Here is an 18657-nt window from a genome sequence, read left to right as displayed (position 1 = left end):
TGTCCCGGGGGCTCGGGTGATGTTTCCGTCTCATTGTTTAGGGAAATTGGAGGTCCCGAGAATACGGGATTGGTTCCGGGAGGTGGTTTTGGATTGGTTAGAATTAAAGGGTGTTTTATATGTGTTGTGACTAGGTTCCCGGAGAGGCTCCGGATAGAGGACCGTGCTCGTGACTTTGGTGCATTGTGAAGCTCGGGATACAGGTAAGAAAACTATAGTACCCGTAGAGCAGGGCATGTGCCCATAGTATTGTTGCAGGGCACGACCCTAGATTGTATTACATGTTAGGGTGTTGCCTTGATTGAATTGTTATATGATTGAATGTTGTTTGAGTTAAGCTATATGTGGTTATAGTTGAATGAGCGGCAAAGGAGCCGAGAACGGCAAGTAGCCGGGAACAGCAAAGGGTCGAGAACGGCGAAGGCCGAGAACGGTAGTGGGGCCGAGAGTAACATTTGGCACACGGAGTGCATACCACCAGGGTGAGACCCCAATGGATACATGGGATATCCTTACGGTGAGGACCGATATCCCAGGCTTTGGTAATGCTTCTGGGACAGCATGGCCGTATATGTTTAGTCTGATGGACTATTTGTTTATCTGTGGATTATCTGATATAATGGTTATATAATATGCATATGTTATGTGTTGTGTGAGTTTTCTTGTTGGGCTTCGGCTCACGGATGCTCTGTGTTGCAGGTAAGGGCAGGGAAAAAGTCAACCAGCCATGAGTACGGAGAGCATGGGGCGGCGCGTACATGTTTGGCCTGCTCGACTGCTTGGTTGGGGGCATTTTGAGAAATGGCTGTATTAAATTGTGTTTTTGATAATTGTTCATTTGTAAACCTATTTTGAGTTGTAAATATTTTATAAACCTTATTTTGTAAATGTTAGACTCTGAGAATTTTCAATGAAATAGAGTACTTTCAAAGATTACAGCCTTGACTTTTTGTTTAATCACACTTTTGTTCTAAAAACCTAGTTTAGCGAGTTAATTGCACATTTTAAACTCACTTAGTAACGGATCTAAGGTAGTAGGGCGTTACAACTTGGTATCAGAGCGAGCCAAGGTTTATTGGTTCTGGAGATTAACTGAACATGTACGCTCGTTGCCATTGAAAAGCTCGACTCAGGGTTGATTGGTATGGTTGATTATTATGATTGAATAGGTGCTTGAATGCCCTGTTTGCCTGTTTTTGTTTGAAAGAGCATGATGAATGAAATAACATATGGATGAAGTCAGGGCATGGACCGTTGTGTGTTATATGCTATCTGTATGACATCTGGATTGTTGATCTTGGTTGGTTGTTGAGAATGGGAGGTGGAATTGGATTTTGTTATCATGCCTGATGAGCGGTGTCACTGATTGCAGGCATATAGTTGTAATGCCTCGCCAATCATCTAGACTCCGTGGAAGCAGAGCCGAGGATGACAATTAGGGTCAGGACCCTCCACCTGCCCCACAGAACTGGCAACAGATATTAGCCGAAATGGAGGCTAGATTGCAGAGAACAGAGGAAGAACTACGACAGATGAGGCAGCAGGCCCCTTCACAGGTCACAGGGTTACCAATTCAGCAGAATGTAGCGCCAGTGCCGGTTCAGCCTGTGGTTGAGAACAGGTGGGAACCTTTGTACGAAAGATTCAGAAAGCAACAACCTCCTACCTTTGAGGGTGGATCAGACCCACTGCGGGCTGAGCAGTGGATGAATATGATTTCCTTAATCTTAGATTTCATGAGGGTTGAAGGAAATGAAAGGGTGGCTTGTGCTAGCTACATGCTTAGAGAGGATGCCCGCATCTGGTGGGATGTAGTGAGTCAGCAGAGGAATATTACAACTATGACTTGGGAAGAATTTAAGAGCATCTTTAATGAGAAATACTACAGTGTAGCAGTTCGAGCTGCGAAGGTTGATGAGTTTATCAACCTAACTCAGAACAGGTTATCAGTTACTAAGTATGCCCTGAGATTTGACAGACTGGCGAAGTTTGCGCCATACCTAGTGCCGACGGATGCAGCCAGGAGAGATAGATTCATACGGGGGTTGAATGTGATGATCGCTCGTGATGTGAATATTACCTTAAATCCAGAGACTACTACCTATGCTCAAGTGGTGGATAAGGCCCTTACTGCAGAGAGGGCTGGGGATCAGATATGGAAAGACAGCGTCGTTAGGCGCGATGCCAGGAGGACGGTGCCTCCTTTTATTGCGTCTAGTCGGGGCAGTTGCCCCAATGAGCAGAAAAGAAGAGTTCCAGATTCATTTGTTCCTCCTAGTACTGATAGGAGGGTACGGGGATCCATTGGTGCCCGTCAGGGCAAAAGTGACAACTGGAGGAGTTTTCCAGTGTATCCTCGATGCAGACGATGACATCAGGGTGAGTACCGAATTAGGGCATGTTTTATTTGTGGGAGTGCCAACCATCTGAAGAAAGACTGCCCATAAGCCAAGAAAGAGGAGCCAAAGCAGGGAGACAGTCTCACTCCTGCCATGGTATTTGCTTTGACTCAGACTGAGGCGGAGGCTAGTCCTTCAGTTGTGACAGGTCAGATCTCTAGCCCTGGTTCTTTGTATACTACATTGATTGATTCAGGGGCTACCCATTCATTTGTGTCTGCTAGGGTGATAGACCAGCTTTGTAGACCTAGTGTTGTGTATGCTAGGGGTTTCCAGACTTTGTTACCAACATGAGAGCTGGTAGTCTCTAGGAGATGGATTAGTGCGTTACCAGTAGAGATAGATGGTAAGGAATTGTTTGTTGATCTGGTTGAATTAGACATGGATGATTTTGATATGATATTAGGGATGGATTGGTTAACGAGGCATGGAGCAACGATTGATTGCAAGCGGCGAATGGTGACTTTTGAACCAGAAGGTGAGGTACCTTTTGTGTTTGTGGGGACGGAGAATGGACCGCGAGTGCCTATGATCTCAGCACTGAAGGCTAGAGACCTGATGCAGGAAGGTTGCATAGGATTCGTAGCAAGTGTTGTAGATACCTCTAGAGTGGTAATAGTGGGACCGAATGAAACCAGATTGGTATGTGAGTTTCCAACAGATTTGCCGGGATTGCCGCCACAGTGGGAGATCGAGTTCGTCATAGAGTTGGCACCAGGAGCGGAGCCAGTATCCATGGCACCCTATAGAATGGCTCTGGCAGAGTTAAAGGAATTGAAGATTCAGTTACAGGAGTTACTGGATTTGGGATTCATCAGACCAAGTTTCTCGCCATGGGGTGCTCCAGTGTTATTTGTTAAGAAGAAGGATTGATCGCTTAGGATGTGCATTGACTACAAGGAGTTGCATAATTTGACTATTAAGAATAAGTATCCACTGCCTAGGATCGATGATTTATTCTATCAGTTACAGGGGAGTATGGTGTTTTCAAAGATTGATCTCCGGTCAGGCTATCATCAGTTGAGGATTAAAGAGGAGGACATACCAAAGACTTCTTTTCGAACAAGGTACGTGCATTATGAATTTCTAGTTATGTCCTTTGGATTAACCAATGCCCCAGCAGCTTTTATGGATATGAGGAACAGGATTTTCAAAGATTATCTGGATAAGTTTGTGATTGTATTTATCGATGATATATTGGTGTACTCCCAGTCAGACACAGAGCACGAGAATCATCTGCGCCTGGTATTGCAGCGATTGAGAGAGCATAAGTTATATTCCAAGTTCAGTAAGTGTGAGTTCTGGATACCGCAGGTTACATTTATAGGCCATATTGTCAGTAAGGAGAGGATACTGGTTGACCCAAGTAAGATAGAGGTAGTGAGGAATTGGCCTAGATCGAGCAGCGTTCCTGAGGTCAGAAGTTTTCTTAGGTTGGCAGGGTACTAACGGCGATTTGTAGAGGGGTTCTCCAGGATTGCTACTCCATTGACAGAGTTGACAAGAAAGAAGACCAAGTATATGTGGACAGAACGGTGTGAGAATAACTTCAAGGAATCGAAGCAACAATTGATTACTGCACCAGTGTTGAGCCTGCCGACAGACAATGAGAAGTTCATGGTTTACTGTGACGCTTCCAGACAGGGTTTGGGATGTGTGTTGATGCAAGCTGGGAAAGTAATAGCTTATGCATCAAGACAATTAAAGGAGTATGAGTAGAGATATCCCATGCATGATCTGGAGTTGGCTGCAGTGGTATTCACACTCAAGATTTGGAGACATTACCTGTATGGTGAAAGGTGTGAGATATACACTGATCACAAGAGTTTAAAGTATTTATTTACTCAGAAAGATTTGAACATGCGCCAAAGACGGTGGTTAGAATTGGTAAAGGATTATGATTGTGATATCCTATACCATCCTAGGAAGGCTAACGTAGTGGCTGATGCATTGAGTTGGAAGGGCCCAGGACAGTTGTTTAGGTCAAGATAGGTATCAGACAGATTAGCTGAGGAGATGACCAGAGCAGGTATAGAGTTAGTGGTTGGTAGGTTAGCCAACATAACTCTTCAGTCAATGCTCCATGAGAGGATTAAGGAGGCACAGGGAAGGGATCCCCAGTTAGTTGAACGTAGAGAGAATGTCCTAACTGGAACGATTAAGGACTTCTCTATCTCAGAGATGGGCTTATTGAAGTACAAGGGACGAATTTGTGTTCTGTTTGATCCAGCTATTCGGCAAGAGATTCTGGATGAGTCTCATACCACCCCTTATTCTTTGCACTCGGGTACTACGAAGATGTACCAAGATTTGAGAGTTTTGTATTGGTGGACAGGCATGAAGAGGGATGTGGTAGACTATGTTGCTAGGTGCTTAACTTGTCAACAGATTAAAGCTGAACACCACAGGCCGGCAGGGTTATTGCAGCCTCTAGGGATTCCCGAGTGGAAATGGGAAGATATTACCATGGACTTTGTGGCTGGATTGCCGAAGACCGTGGGTCAGCATGACTCGGTGTGGGTGATTGTGGACAGGTATACTAAGTCCGCCCACTTTTTACCTGTGAGGACAACTTATACTATGGATCAGTATGCTGAGGTATATGTGAAGGAAATTGTTCGACTTCATGGGGCTCCGAGGTCGATAGTATCCGACAGGGACCCCACCTTCACCTCCAAGTTTAGGGAGAGCCTGCAGAAGGCAATGGGCACACAGTTATGGTTTAGTACTGCTTATCATCCTCAGACAGATGGGCAGTCTGAGAGGACGATTCAGATACTGGAGGATATGTTATGAGCCTGTGTGTTGGATTTTGGGGGATCTTGGAGTAAGTATCTCCCTTTGGTTGAGTTCTCGTACAACAATAGTTATCAGGCGACTATCGGAGTGGCTCCGTATGAGATACTGTAAGGAAGAAAGTGCAGATCACCGATACACTGGGATGAGACTGGTGAGAGAAGATATCTAGGTTCAGAGATGGTTCAGAGGACCAATGAGGCGATTGAAAAGATTAGAGCTCGTATGCTCGCCTCCCAGAGTTGCCAGAAGAGTTATTCAGACCTAAGACGCAGGAGCGTGGAATTTCAGGTCGGTGATCATGTGTTCCTCAAGGTTTCGCCCCTGAGAGGAGTGAAACAATTCGATGCTCAGGGCAAGTTGAGCCCCAGGTTTGTTGGCCCCTTCGAGGTTCTAGAACGAGTTGGAGAGATGGCTTACATATTAGCAATGCCTCCAGCTCTATCAGGGGTTCATGACGTGTTTCATGTATCCATGCTCCAGAAATATGTATCAGATACTACTCATGTGTTGAGCTATGGGAATTTGGAGCTGGATCAGGATTTATCATACGAGGAGAAGCCTGTTCAGATCCTTGATAGAAAGGACAAAGTCTTGCGGAGCAAGACCATCGCCTTGGTTAAAGTGTTGTGGAGGAACAGTAAGATTGAAGAGGCGACATGGGAACTTGAGCTTGATATGCGGGAGCGGCATCCTGAGTTATTCAGGTAATTTTGAGGATGAAATTTCTGTAAGGAGGGGATAATTGTTACACCCCAATTTGCTAGTAAGGTTTAGGACCTTGATTTGCATGCCTGGAGGGCAATAAGTGAATTAACATGTTAATATATGAATTTAAATGATTATGTGATTAGAATGCATGTTTAGGTGGAATAAATATGCATGTGGGCCCCGTTTGTTTGTTAGGGGTAAATTGGTAATCTTAGCCTGCTGAGGGCATAAATGTGATAATTGTATTATATGATTAGTACCACATGTGAGTGGTGATATTATTGTGATGCACGTGCCGAGACGGTCCTGGGGAGCTAATTAGTTTAAAACTAACAACGGGATTAAATACCCGGCTCGGGAGGAGCCTAGGGGTATTTTGGAAATTTTATACTTTGAGTTTGTGAGCTAATGGTTAGTGGTGATTGAGTAACTTGAGTGACCATTAGTAACCATTAAGAGTAACAGATTTTAGATGAGAAAGATGATAGATTTGTAGGAAAGGTGAAATGGCAAAAGTGCCCTTGAGGTTTAGTTAGGAAAGAAATTACTTGGATGGGTAAAATAGTCTTTTGGCAGGGGTTTAGATACCTTCAGCTGAGGGAAAAGGTGATTCACGTTTTATACTTAGCCATATTTTGATCTTGCTGAAATTGGAAGATAACCTAGAGGAGAAAAGGGAAAAAACTAAGGGCAAGAAGGAAGGGAAGAAGGGCAAATCTCTTGGGATCAAGAAGAGGATTAAAGCTAGGAAACTTAGAGGAGTATTCAGCATATTGAGGTAAGGAAATTCTATTCATATGTTGTAAAATTCAGTTATGAATATCATGGAATTGAGAATTGAGTTGTGTGTTTTTCTTGGTGAATTCTTGGGATGAATTGAGGATAGGTTCAACTTGAGTTTGTGATTGATCTTGGAATTTGATTGGGAAAGCAGCTCAAGGTTGAATTCTTGATTCAGGTAAGAGTTTTAAATATCTTTGAATTTTCGTATCTGATGTGGTTTAAGAATTTGGAAGCATGGTTTAAGTTTTCCAAGCTTCGGTTTAAGGTTTTGGCCTACTGGTTTAAGTTTCTGAAGTTTGAAACCAAAGTGTGGATTTTGGGTGTGATTGTGTGTTTAACCTTGTTGCTGGTGTTTATAGGTTGTTAGATGGTTTATTTGAGGTTTCAAATTGGTTTTGGGGTTTAGGTACATGTTTGGGTTGGATTGGAGGTGTTTTGGCTCGGGGAAAACCCAGAAATCTGGGTTCGCGAAGGGGCGCCGCGGCCCTATTCTTTGGTGCCGCGGCGCAAGGCTACATCAGGCAGTAGAGAAGTTTCTGGGTGTCGCGGCCCTAGGCTATTTTCTGGGCAGGGAAATTTTGCATTTCTGGGCATTTGTCCTGAGGGCTCAGGGGATGTTTCCGTTGCATTGTTTAGGGAAATTGGAGGTCCCGAGAGTCCGGGAAGTGGTTTTGGATTGGTTAGTATTAAAGGGTGTTTTATATGTGTTGTGGCTAGGTTCTCGGAGAGGCTCCGGATAGAGGACCGTGCTCGTGACTTTGGTGCATCGTGAAACTCGGGATACAGGTAAGAAAACTATAGTACCCGTAGAGCAGGGCATGTGCCCATAGTATTGTTGCAGGGCACGACCCTAGATTGTATTACATGTTAGGGTGTTGCCTTGATTGAATTGTTATATGATTGAATGTTGTTTGAGTTAAGCTATATGTGGTTATAGTTGAATGAGCGGCAAAGGAGCCGAGAACAGCAAAGGGCCGAGAACGGCAAAGGCCGAGAACGGCAGTGGGGCCGAGAGTAACATTTGGCACACAGAGTGCATACCACCAGGGTGAGACCCCAATGGATACATGGGATATCCTTACGGTGAGGACCGATATCCCAGGCTTTGGTAATGCTTCTGGGACGGCATGGCCGTATATGTTTAGTTTGATTGACTATCTGTTTATCTGTGGATTATCTGATATAATGGTTATATAATATGCATATGTTATGTGTTGTGTGAGTTTTCTTGCTGGGCTTCGGCTCACGAGTGCTCTGTGTTGCAGGTAAGTGCAAGGAAAAGTCAACCAACCATGAGTACGGAGAGCATGGGGCGGCGCATACATGTTTGGCCTGCCCGACTACTTTGGTTGGGGGCATTTTGAGAAATAGCTATATAAAATTGTGTTTTTGATAATTGGTCATCTGTAAACCTATTTTGAGTTGTAAATATTTTATAAACCTTATTTTGGGATCCCAAATGTTAGACTCTTGAAATTTTCAATGAAATAGAGTACTTTCAAAGATTACAGCCTTGACTTTTTGTTTAATCACACTTTTGTTCTAAAAACCTCGTTTAGCGAGTTAATTGCACATTTTAAACTCACTTAGTAACGGCTCTAAGGTAGAAGGGTGTTACATTAACTGATCTATCTGCCATCTGCAAAGATACCGTAGTTGGCCGAGCTTCTCCCAAATTCAACTTCTGAAAGATTGATAGAGGCATTAAATTCACACTGGCCCCTAAATCACATAAAGCTTGTGTTTCTACTAATCCCCATATAGAACATGGGATATTGAAACTACTAGGAACTTTAAGCATTGGAGGTAGTTTCTTCTGAAGTATTGCGCTGCACTCTTCAGTTAGTGCAACCGTCTCATAATCCTCTAATTTCCTCTTTCTTAAAAAAATTTCTTTCATAAACTTCACATAACTTGGCATTTGTTCTAAAGCCTCTGCAAAAGGGATGTTAATGTGTAGTTTTCGAAAGATATCCAAAAATTTAGAAAATGGTTTGTCAAGATTAGCCTTTCGAAAGTGTTGAGGATATGGAATTTTTGGTGGAGGCTCAGTGTATTTTGGCTTTTCTGTCTTTGGAAGATCTTCAGTAGCCTCCTCTTGTGTTGGACTAGTAACATGTTGATCTTCTATCTTCTTTCCCTTTTTTTCTACTATAGGTCCATCATACTCAGTCCCACTCCTCGAGGAGATTGCATTACATTGCGCTTATGGATTCACCACAGTTTAACTAGGTAAATCCCCTTGATTATGTTCTGCCATTAACTTTGTGTGTTGGACAACTTGTGTTTGTAAGCTCTGAATGGAGGTTCTGGTTTCTGTCATAAATTGGCTCAATGTATCAGCGAATAACTCTTGTTTATTCATGTGAAGCAGTTGTTGTTGATGTTACGGCATTGGTGGCCTTTGAGTATCATAAAAGGGCCCTGGGTTTAGCCCATAAGATGGTCTATGTTGAGGATATTAAGGTGGATTTGGATGATACTACGGTTGGGGCCCTTGATTATTACTCCATGACAAATTAGGATGGTTCTTGTATGTTGGAGTATAGTTGTTAGGGTATGGGATATTATTAGGTTGCCTTGGGAAATTGCCAATTGTAACGACCCAACTATTCTAGACCTTGGACCATTAATAACTACTATACTAATCATAAGAAAACGTACATATGAAAACATCAAAACTTTATTTAAAACTGTAAAGCAAATGTTGAATACATAAAAATGTGATTAGGATATGGGATCCCATTGTTTTGAAAATAAAGCAAAACATAACTTAAATAAATAGGTTACAAAAATAAAGTGTAGAAAATAATACATAGAAATCATAATTTAAAGACTTAAAGACTTCATCCTCTAATCGAACGCTCAGTCCATCGATTCCATCCTGCCTCATTACACATCCCCAAGCTACCAAGAACCTTTCCCGCCGCCATAGCTAATTTCCTGCACATATAAACATAAAGGAATGAGTCTAATGCCCAGCAAGGAAAAACTAACAACATAAATCATATACATAAAATTATATCATAAACATATGTCATATACTACTACAATGGCCATTATACTACTTGGGGCTTGTTAACTAATCAAGTCATATGCCCATTCAATTTGTGGGACTAGCTAGCTAAGCATGTCATATGCCCATAAATTTATTGGGGCTTGTTAGCTATACAAGTCATATGCCCAAGTCTACCAACATACATAATATAACATTTCATAACACAACATATCATAAGATAACATATAACATATAAAATCCTATCCTATTTTCCTTACCAATATACCGGGATATGAGAATAGTATTGGGACTTTGGAACACTCCTAAAAACTATAATAGAAAAGTAAGTGTACTAAAGAAAAAGGATGAAAAGAATGAACTACACCATCGAAAAGATACTTACCAACAACAATCTTACGTTCAAGATCTTAAATTCCTAATCAAGAATAAAGAATACGAGTTAGGATTTTGAGTAGAAAAACTATAAGAATAACACAAAAAGGAACTAGAAGAAGGAATACCTCGAAATCTTCTATAATCAAACTACACCTCGAACCGAAATATACTACGAACCTTACTTCCCGAGTGTTTATTAAGCTTATAGGTATAAATATTATAACCCCAACCCAAGTGTTTATCACTATAAAATAACCTAGTAGCTTGCAGACTCTGAACTTAGCTTGATGAATGAATAAATGGCTGGGTACTAGGTCCTATTTATAGAGTTCAAGAATGAAAAGATCTTTATTTAGCTTGAATAAAATACTGGCTTTTTAATTGAAAAATCTTTGAATAATCGTTCAGCAGAGGCTGAAGACTCTATCAAAAATATTATGGACTTATCAAGAGGTTAAGGAATAAAATAAGCTCGGTTTCAAAAACGTTCAAATATTTGGCACTACAGCTGGTATATCGCCCCTAGCAGGCGATATATCGCCTGGGCTAATATGCCCGAGGCTCGTCGAGGTGGCCGTGTGGAGTTACGTGTTTTTCGTATCCTCGTATGGTGATATATCGCCCCCTGGTGCTGTGATATATCGGCATACACTGAAATATTATACACGTAATTGCACTTTTTCAGCCTAATTTGAATTGAGTAAACAGCCTTGACTAAGTCCTCTAACGATTTCAAAGCTGCTGGCAGACCCTAGGATATTCAAATATTACTCTTATTAAATTTATTCCTCAAAATACTTAATTATTCATTAAACATACACATGGCAAGTGTCATTTCCTTATTAGGTTTATCTAAACCTTATATTATAATAAATATCACCATCATAATCAGTCATATTAATTAAACCTTAGGTTATAATTAATATTCTTAAACTATAGGTTAAACTTATAAAATCTACAAGTGTTACTACGAGTGTCCAACTAAATCCCGGTCTGAACCAAAATCCACAGTCATAAAAATACTACAACTATTACTATTGCTACTACAATCTAACTAGCTAAGTAAAGTTCTTGGACTCTACACCAATGGCTTGAACCTATTCAAGTGGGATATCATCAACTCAATAAGAACGCGTTGATGGACATTGCTGAAAATGATGAGGACCTCCACATGTCTCATCACTAATAGGAGCAGGTAGTAAATGCATCGCTTGAGCTGAACTGTTGTTTTATTGTTGTATTTGTTTTGTTAGCGAAGCAATTTGAGCAGTGAGCATAGCAATAGGATCAACTTCTAGAACTCCTGCCACCTTCTTATTTTCTCCCTCAGATGGCCAATTATAATTATTCATGGCCATTTCCTCTAAATGCTCGTAAGCTTCGTTAGCACTTTTGCTTATAAATGTTCCACCTACTGCTGTATCTATGATAGTTCTTGTGTTTCCCCTCAGTCCATTATAGAAAGTATGCACCAACATCCATTTCACTATACCATGATGTGGACATTTTTGTAGCAGCTCTTTAAACCTCTCCCAAGCGTCATATAATGATTCTCCCTCAAATTGACAAAAAATATTTATTTCACCTCTAATCCGTGCTGATTTAGCAGGAGGAAAGTACATTGCAAGAAATTTTTGAGCGAGGTCTTCCCATGTCAGAATGGAATTGGCTTGCAGCGAAATCAACCAACTTTTAGCCCTGTCTTTCAATGAAAATGGAAATAGCCTCTGTAACAACCCAGATTTTCAAGACTCGATAATGCGGAAATATAAATGTTTTCATTTAACAAAATGTCTCAAAAACCCATAGAAAAAAAACTTTTTAAAAAAGTCGTATGGCCATACTTAACATTTAGTTACAAACATGTTTTATAAAGAGTAGAGTGAGCCTAGTTTAGGAAAATTACACAACATTTCCAAAAATCAAACGGCTTCCCAAAAGGTCGGTCCACATGTACATTTGCAAGGAAGACTCCAGCGCTCACTGCTCTGCCTTGCCCTTGCCCTTACCTACAACATGAAACAACTAGGTAAGCGAAAACGCTTAGTAAGATCAACTTTCAAACAAAGCATGTAGAGAATTAGGGTTCCGGACCCTACACAATCAATTTCAAGAACGCTAAAGCGTCCTGTCAAACTTATGGTCATGCCTGATAACCAAGGATAAATTAATTCATAACTAGATAAAAATCCTACACTCAGAAAAATCCCAAAACAAGCAGATATATTATATCACAACTATATCTTATCAACAAATATATCCCTGCACTTAGAAAAATCCCAGAACAAGCATATATATTATATCACAACTATATCTTATCAACAAATATATCCCTACACTCAGAAAATCCCAGAGCAAGCAGATATATTATATCACAACATAATTCGAGACCAACGCTCGACAATTTCCAACAATTCATGCGTAACGCGCCCTCCAACATAATTGCTAATCTGTAAAAGAGAACCGAGTCTCCACACTAAGATCTAGCCAATAAATATTCTCATCAAGGGTAACTATCGTGTTACCTAGGACATCGCTACTTATTCAAGAGTGTAATCCAATTTACACGGTTTTACGGAGACTCCTATGTTAATCAGTGGTGCTACTGAGTAGTTGCCCCTAGGCTGTTCAGCCTCACTCAATCTTGGCAACCCCTAGTATATCTAGGCACTCTCACTGAATGGCCAATATTCATGGCTGCTATCCGGGAATAACTTTTTAGAGCACTTGCTCGTATTCTAACCGTCCAATGATTAAGTAAGCATGAGGGCCCCTAGGTCCCATTTATCTTGGCGCCCCTAGGTTTAACCAGCTTATCCTCATCTCATGGCCACTCATCGCGGTAATGAACCGAACATAAATAACATCAAGTAGTGTGACGGGGATCAACCGTCTAGGATATGACAGACATCTATCGTTCATATTTTCTAAATCAGCACTCACTAGACTAACGTCTCTAAGCAACTTTCTATGATAGCCTATATATGTGCATGTATCCCTATACTAACATACAAGACAATAATCATTTCATGTTGCAGCCATACAATATAAGTTGACTTACTTGGAGTCCTTAGCGCTCAATAGGTTTTCACCATCCAACGTTCAGTCCAGTTACGCTTGGCCAATACTGTAGTTATCCATACAGTATACTCGGATTAATTATGGCACTCATAATTCATTATTATTATTTTGGGCAGTTTGGTCAATTTAATAAAAGTCATTTGTAAGGATTTATAATCTTTATTTGGTTTTAAACCTATTAAGGAAAGTCATACAAAATATTCTAGACTAAACCCTAAGTCTCGGGGAGGCCTATCCTAAGGTCTCGATACCTAGGCTCGGGTATCACAATTGTATTTTCCCACAATCCGCTAAAAATCTTATTCTTTCAAGATATCACTATTAACCCACACTTTCGACTAGTCGGTTAAAATATGTAAGATTTTAGCCGGTATTATATCCAGAAAATACTAATAAATTCCTTAATTATTTTTAAAGAAAATAAACTCTTAAATTTTCCTTTTATTTTTCTTAAGGTTTTAATATCTAAAAACCGTTTTAAGAAAATTGCCTAATTTGTCTTAATTAGGAAAACCGTTAAAAATTTCCCATCTTGACTAATTAATTTTCCAAAATCAATTAATCAATTTTACTTACTAGAAAAATAATTTATTTAATTATTTTCTCAAATTATAGGGTTTTAAACCCTCTTTTAATTTATTAACTATTAATAAATTAAATCTCTTCTTTTTAGAAAGAATAAAAGCTCTTTAATAAAAATAATTCATTTAAAGTCAAAGGGGTAATTTTAGTGAAAATATGATTTCAAGACTTACCAATTTATATCTTGAAATAAGAAAATTTTTACTTTTTACCTTATGTTCCAAAATCTCATTTTTACACTAAGTGCGAAAAGCCTATTTTTCACATTTTTAACTACATACTTCGTTAGTTCATAACTTGAAATTTACTTACCCAATTGTTACCAAAATTTCCCAATTCCATTTTTGTTATGCCATTTAGGTCTTTGTAAAATCTTAGGTCAAAATGAGCATTTTTGATTGGTGAAATAATTTTCCAACAATGAGGTAAAAATGATCTTATTTTCAAGTCCTTATTTTTTTCCAAACTTTGACAGTTAATAACTTTCAAACCGTTCAATATTTTCTTACCAAATTTTACAGTGGAATAATAGGTTAAGCCAGAAATATGTCCAAAAAAGTTTAGAAAAAACTGGGTTCATTTGCCCTACACAGTGGCTGTCCAAACTTGGTTTCAAAAATAAGAATACGAAAAAACAGTTTTTTACCTAAACTTTGAAATAGCATAACTTACTCATTTCTAAACATTTTTTAGTGTTTCAAAAGCTCAATTTTATGTACTCAATCTCAGAAACATCACAGTACAATTTAATTTTACAAAAATAATATACAGTGGCTGCTTGACCCCTTGGAAGTCACAGTTCAAAACATGTTTTGTTTTAGGGTATCCTACAAAAACCTTGGGGGTTTTGGTTCCCATTTTCAAAAAATCAATACACAAGCATCATAAAAATTATTAAACAACTACCATAACCTTATTACATCACCAACAAGAAACTTTAAGCATTAAATATACAAAATCATGCTTAAAACTAAAAACCCTACAACAAAATCATCAAAAGTAAACTTTTTACATCTTTGGTGTTCTTGCTTAAGGTTTGGACCTTCCTATAAGCTTTGACTCCTTCAAAACCTTTCAAAAACCCTAACCAAGTTCCCCCAACAACATAGTTAATTAGCTATTTGAAACTCTATGCTTAAAACTTTACAAAAGCCTAGATTAGTGAAACTTTACCTTAGGGAAAAATACTTCCTAGACCAAGACTTAGCCTCCAAGTTTCCTTGGTGTTCTTGAGGTTGAATATTGAGATAACACTTTGAGAGGTCTTCAAAAATCAGATGAGTGAATGAGAGAGAGTGGTGTGGTCGGTTGGGGAGGGTTGGAAGAGTTTATACTATCTAATTTACCCTAAAAACACTCAAGTGTTTTACTCCCACTTGCCCACTTGACAATATCCCAAACCTTTAAATAAATGGGATTTAAACTTAATTAGTTAATAAATGGGGTTTCAAAACATCACTTGGCCGGCCACCCCTTGCTATATATATGATCATTTCATTTTTTTTTTTTTTTATAAAGGTTAATAAATGTTTCATAAGAAGAAAAGTCCAAATTGGCTTTTGACACATTTTTCACTCTTATTAAGTTTTAATCACCAAACTTAACATTAATTAATTAAATTAAATGTCTCTCACATTTAATTTAATTAATCACATAATAAAATTTAACCTAAGGTCTATTCATGGAATAAAATTCCCCATTTCGGGAAAATTAGGCATTTAACACAAAATGCCTTAAAATTTCCATTTTCTTTTAGGTTTATTATTTTTTACCAAACTTTAACTTTTATGAATGTATTTTATGCCCAAAATATATTTGCTATGATTTTTCATTTTATTTTCCGAGATTTTTACCCGATCAGGGTTTTTGTGTCAGTCCAGGACCGAAAGTCTTATCTTTACTTTTAAAATCACAAAATTCATATTTTGGCTAGCAATAACTCTTGGAATACTTACAAACAAAATATAATATTATTTAAAATAATATTCTTAATCCGGGGGAAAAATCCCGACCCGAGTTGGTAGGACGTTACAGCCTCAAACAGATTGCATCATTACTAACTCCATTCATTTTGAAATTGTTACTTAACTCCAAAAAGTTGGTAATATGGAGGTTCAGATCCTCATTAGGTAGCCCCCAAAACTGAACACAATTCTGAACCATTTGAATTATTGAGGGCTTGATATCAAAATTGTTCGCCTCCACTGCAAGTGGGCGAATACTAGAATGAACCCCTGTAACAGTAGGGAGTACGTAGTCCCTCAGAGGTAAGTCTGCCTTAGCTACAACATTCCCCACATTACCCTGATTCAGATTGTTGTTAGCGACATTATTAACATTCTGGTCCATCTTTTCAAGTATTTTTTTGTTTTCTTTATCTTTTGCAGGTCTTCCCAATCTCAGGATCGACAGGTACTAGTATTTTCAAATCTTTATGTCGCATAAAAATAGGTCACCTGAAATTGAGCAATTTAAAAGCAACTCGATTTAGAAAACGTTAAATGAAAACCAAAGTAGATTGAAAAAATATTATATTTGATATTGATTATTAGTCCCCGACAACGGCGCCAAAATCTTGATCATGAAAATTTGATACATAAGTGCACGCAATCGATTCAAGTAATATAGATAGTAAATAGAGTATCGTTCCCACAAGGACTGTTGACCAATTGCCAATAATTTATTTTCAAATTCTATTTCGTGAATTAAAATTTAGATGAATAATTAGACTTAAAAGGAATACTCTAAACTATGAACATAATTTAAATAACTGTAAACAAAACAATGAATCAACTAATTAAAAATCAATAATAAAATGCCTAGGAATTAATTTCATCAACTTTTCATTCTATTAATTTTACTAATCAATTCTAAATCTCTTCTTCCTATTCTAATAGGAGGTTAACATAATCGATTCCTATTCTTTTTCAAGATATAAGATCTTATTCTATATGCAGGTTTTCTACATTTCTATGATAAACTTAAACACATAGAAGGCATTAAGCATGGAAACCTAATTACTACACAAGCCATACATGTACTTTCGTTCAATATGAAACCTATGTCTATATAACTATATCATATTCAATTCTCATCTTTTGAATTTTGAATCAAAACCATTAAATCAAGTAAATAGTGATCAAGTATTTACCAGTATTAAACAAACATTATATAGATTATAATAGAGAAGAAGTATCAATAGAATATAAAAATTAAATTAAATTGAAATTCAAGTGAATACATTAATCCTTAGATAAAAGATTTAGTTCATAGCTAACATAATGGAAATAAACTTCAAATAATAGAAAATAACCTAAAGAATTCAGATGAAAAAGAAAAGTAATTACAGCAGCCTTTTCTAAATCTAGGGTTTACAAAACTAAAACTTCCTTCAAATTCGCAAATAATGTTCCTTAAATAGCTTTCCAATGCTCCCAAGTGAAAAGACCATTTTGTCCTTCAAAAAGTGGCTCAAAATCTGAAAACTGCGTTGATAGAGCTAGGTCTTGAGCGCTGTAGCGCTATTGTTAGTGACGAAATGCCCTAGAAATGATTTCACTAGCGCTGTAGCACCCATAATGTAGTGTTGTAGCGCTACTCTTCTGTTCTTGATAGCGTTGTAGCGCTTGTTTTGGAGCGTTGGGGCGCTATTGACAAATTCAACGGAGTCTAACATATCCTTCATAACGCTGTAATGCCACTTTGATAGCGCTGTAGCGCTATTGGCAATATCATAGCTCGGACATATTGCTCCCTAAAAACCCGATTTTCTCCAAATTAATTCCATTTTCTTCCACTTTCACTTCATTCCACTCTTTTTACCAACTTAGCATGAAAAACATGAAACATGAACAAACGAGCATAATTCCGCAATAAAATAGCCCTAAAATAATGAAAGCCTACCTAAAAACTAAACCGTAAATGAGCATAAAACTCGTTTATCAGAGATCCCAAAACATAAGTTTAAAAATTTTCTTATAATTCAGGAATTACAAAATAAGATGACCTAAGCATCAAAACAGGGTCCAACCCTAGTTCCCCTGCGATACCTCAATTGTGGCGATCGAGCAGACTGCATATGTACACATTGCCCCTAATGCTTTCCAACTTATGGCTGGCCAAGATTCTCTTTTCCTTAACCTGCTCCACAAAGCCCCTATGAGCCAAAGGACTCAGCAAGAAAACATACTAACAGATTTAGATAGTCAACAAAATATAACAACATGCTTGACAGTAATAACTGAAACCAAGCACACACACTATACCAATAAGAGACCATAGGGTCACACAAGTGTGTGTCGCACTCCCATTCATTCATATGGCATCTAAGCTAGATAAGTGCATGGTGCACTCCCAGGTTGACCTAACCATAACGGCCTATGCTCAGCACGCATAATGTCGATCTCGATTGATAAGTCGAGCCTTGCAAACCCTCAAATCATAAGTCGAGCCATGTGAACCCTTGACTTATAAGTCGAGCCTTGTAAACCCTTGACTTATAAGCCAGGTCTTGTAATCCCTCGACTTATACACCGACCTGGTAATTCCTTGACTTATAAGCAGATCTAGTAAATCCTTGACTTATAAGTCGGGCCTTATAATTCCTCAACTCATAAGTCGAGCCTCGTGAACCCTTGACTCATAAGTCGAGCCTTGTAAACTCTTCGACTCATAAGTCGAGCCTTTTTTGTCCCTTGACTTATAAGTCAAGCCCTTTTTGAATCAAATCTACCCTCAACTATCAGGCCAAGCTTTTGGTTAGGTGCAATAAACAGACTCCCAACTTATAAGCCGAGCCTCCTAGTCGAGAAAAGACATACATATAATACCTTTATCACACACATATACAACACATTACAATGTACTTACATAGGTATGCACATGCATAATTATAATCATGCTCATTAGTTG

General features: G+C 38.6%; 1 non-coding gene across 1 annotated transcript; it reads left to right on the top strand.

Annotated features, from left to right (window-relative positions):
- Positions 1 to 11571: 11571 nt before the first annotated feature.
- Positions 11572 to 11678, top strand: LOC133828210 (small nucleolar RNA R71). The gene has a single exon (XR_009890843.1). It is a non-coding gene; the product is annotated as a small nucleolar RNA R71 (small nucleolar RNA).
- Positions 11679 to 18657: the final 6979 nt, after the last annotated feature.

This window comes from Humulus lupulus, chromosome 3 (genome assembly GCF_963169125.1).
Source record: "Humulus lupulus chromosome 3, drHumLupu1.1, whole genome shotgun sequence".
Taxonomy (NCBI): domain Eukaryota; kingdom Viridiplantae; phylum Streptophyta; class Magnoliopsida; order Rosales; family Cannabaceae; genus Humulus; species Humulus lupulus.
This window is presented reverse-complemented; position numbering and strand designations above follow the sequence as displayed.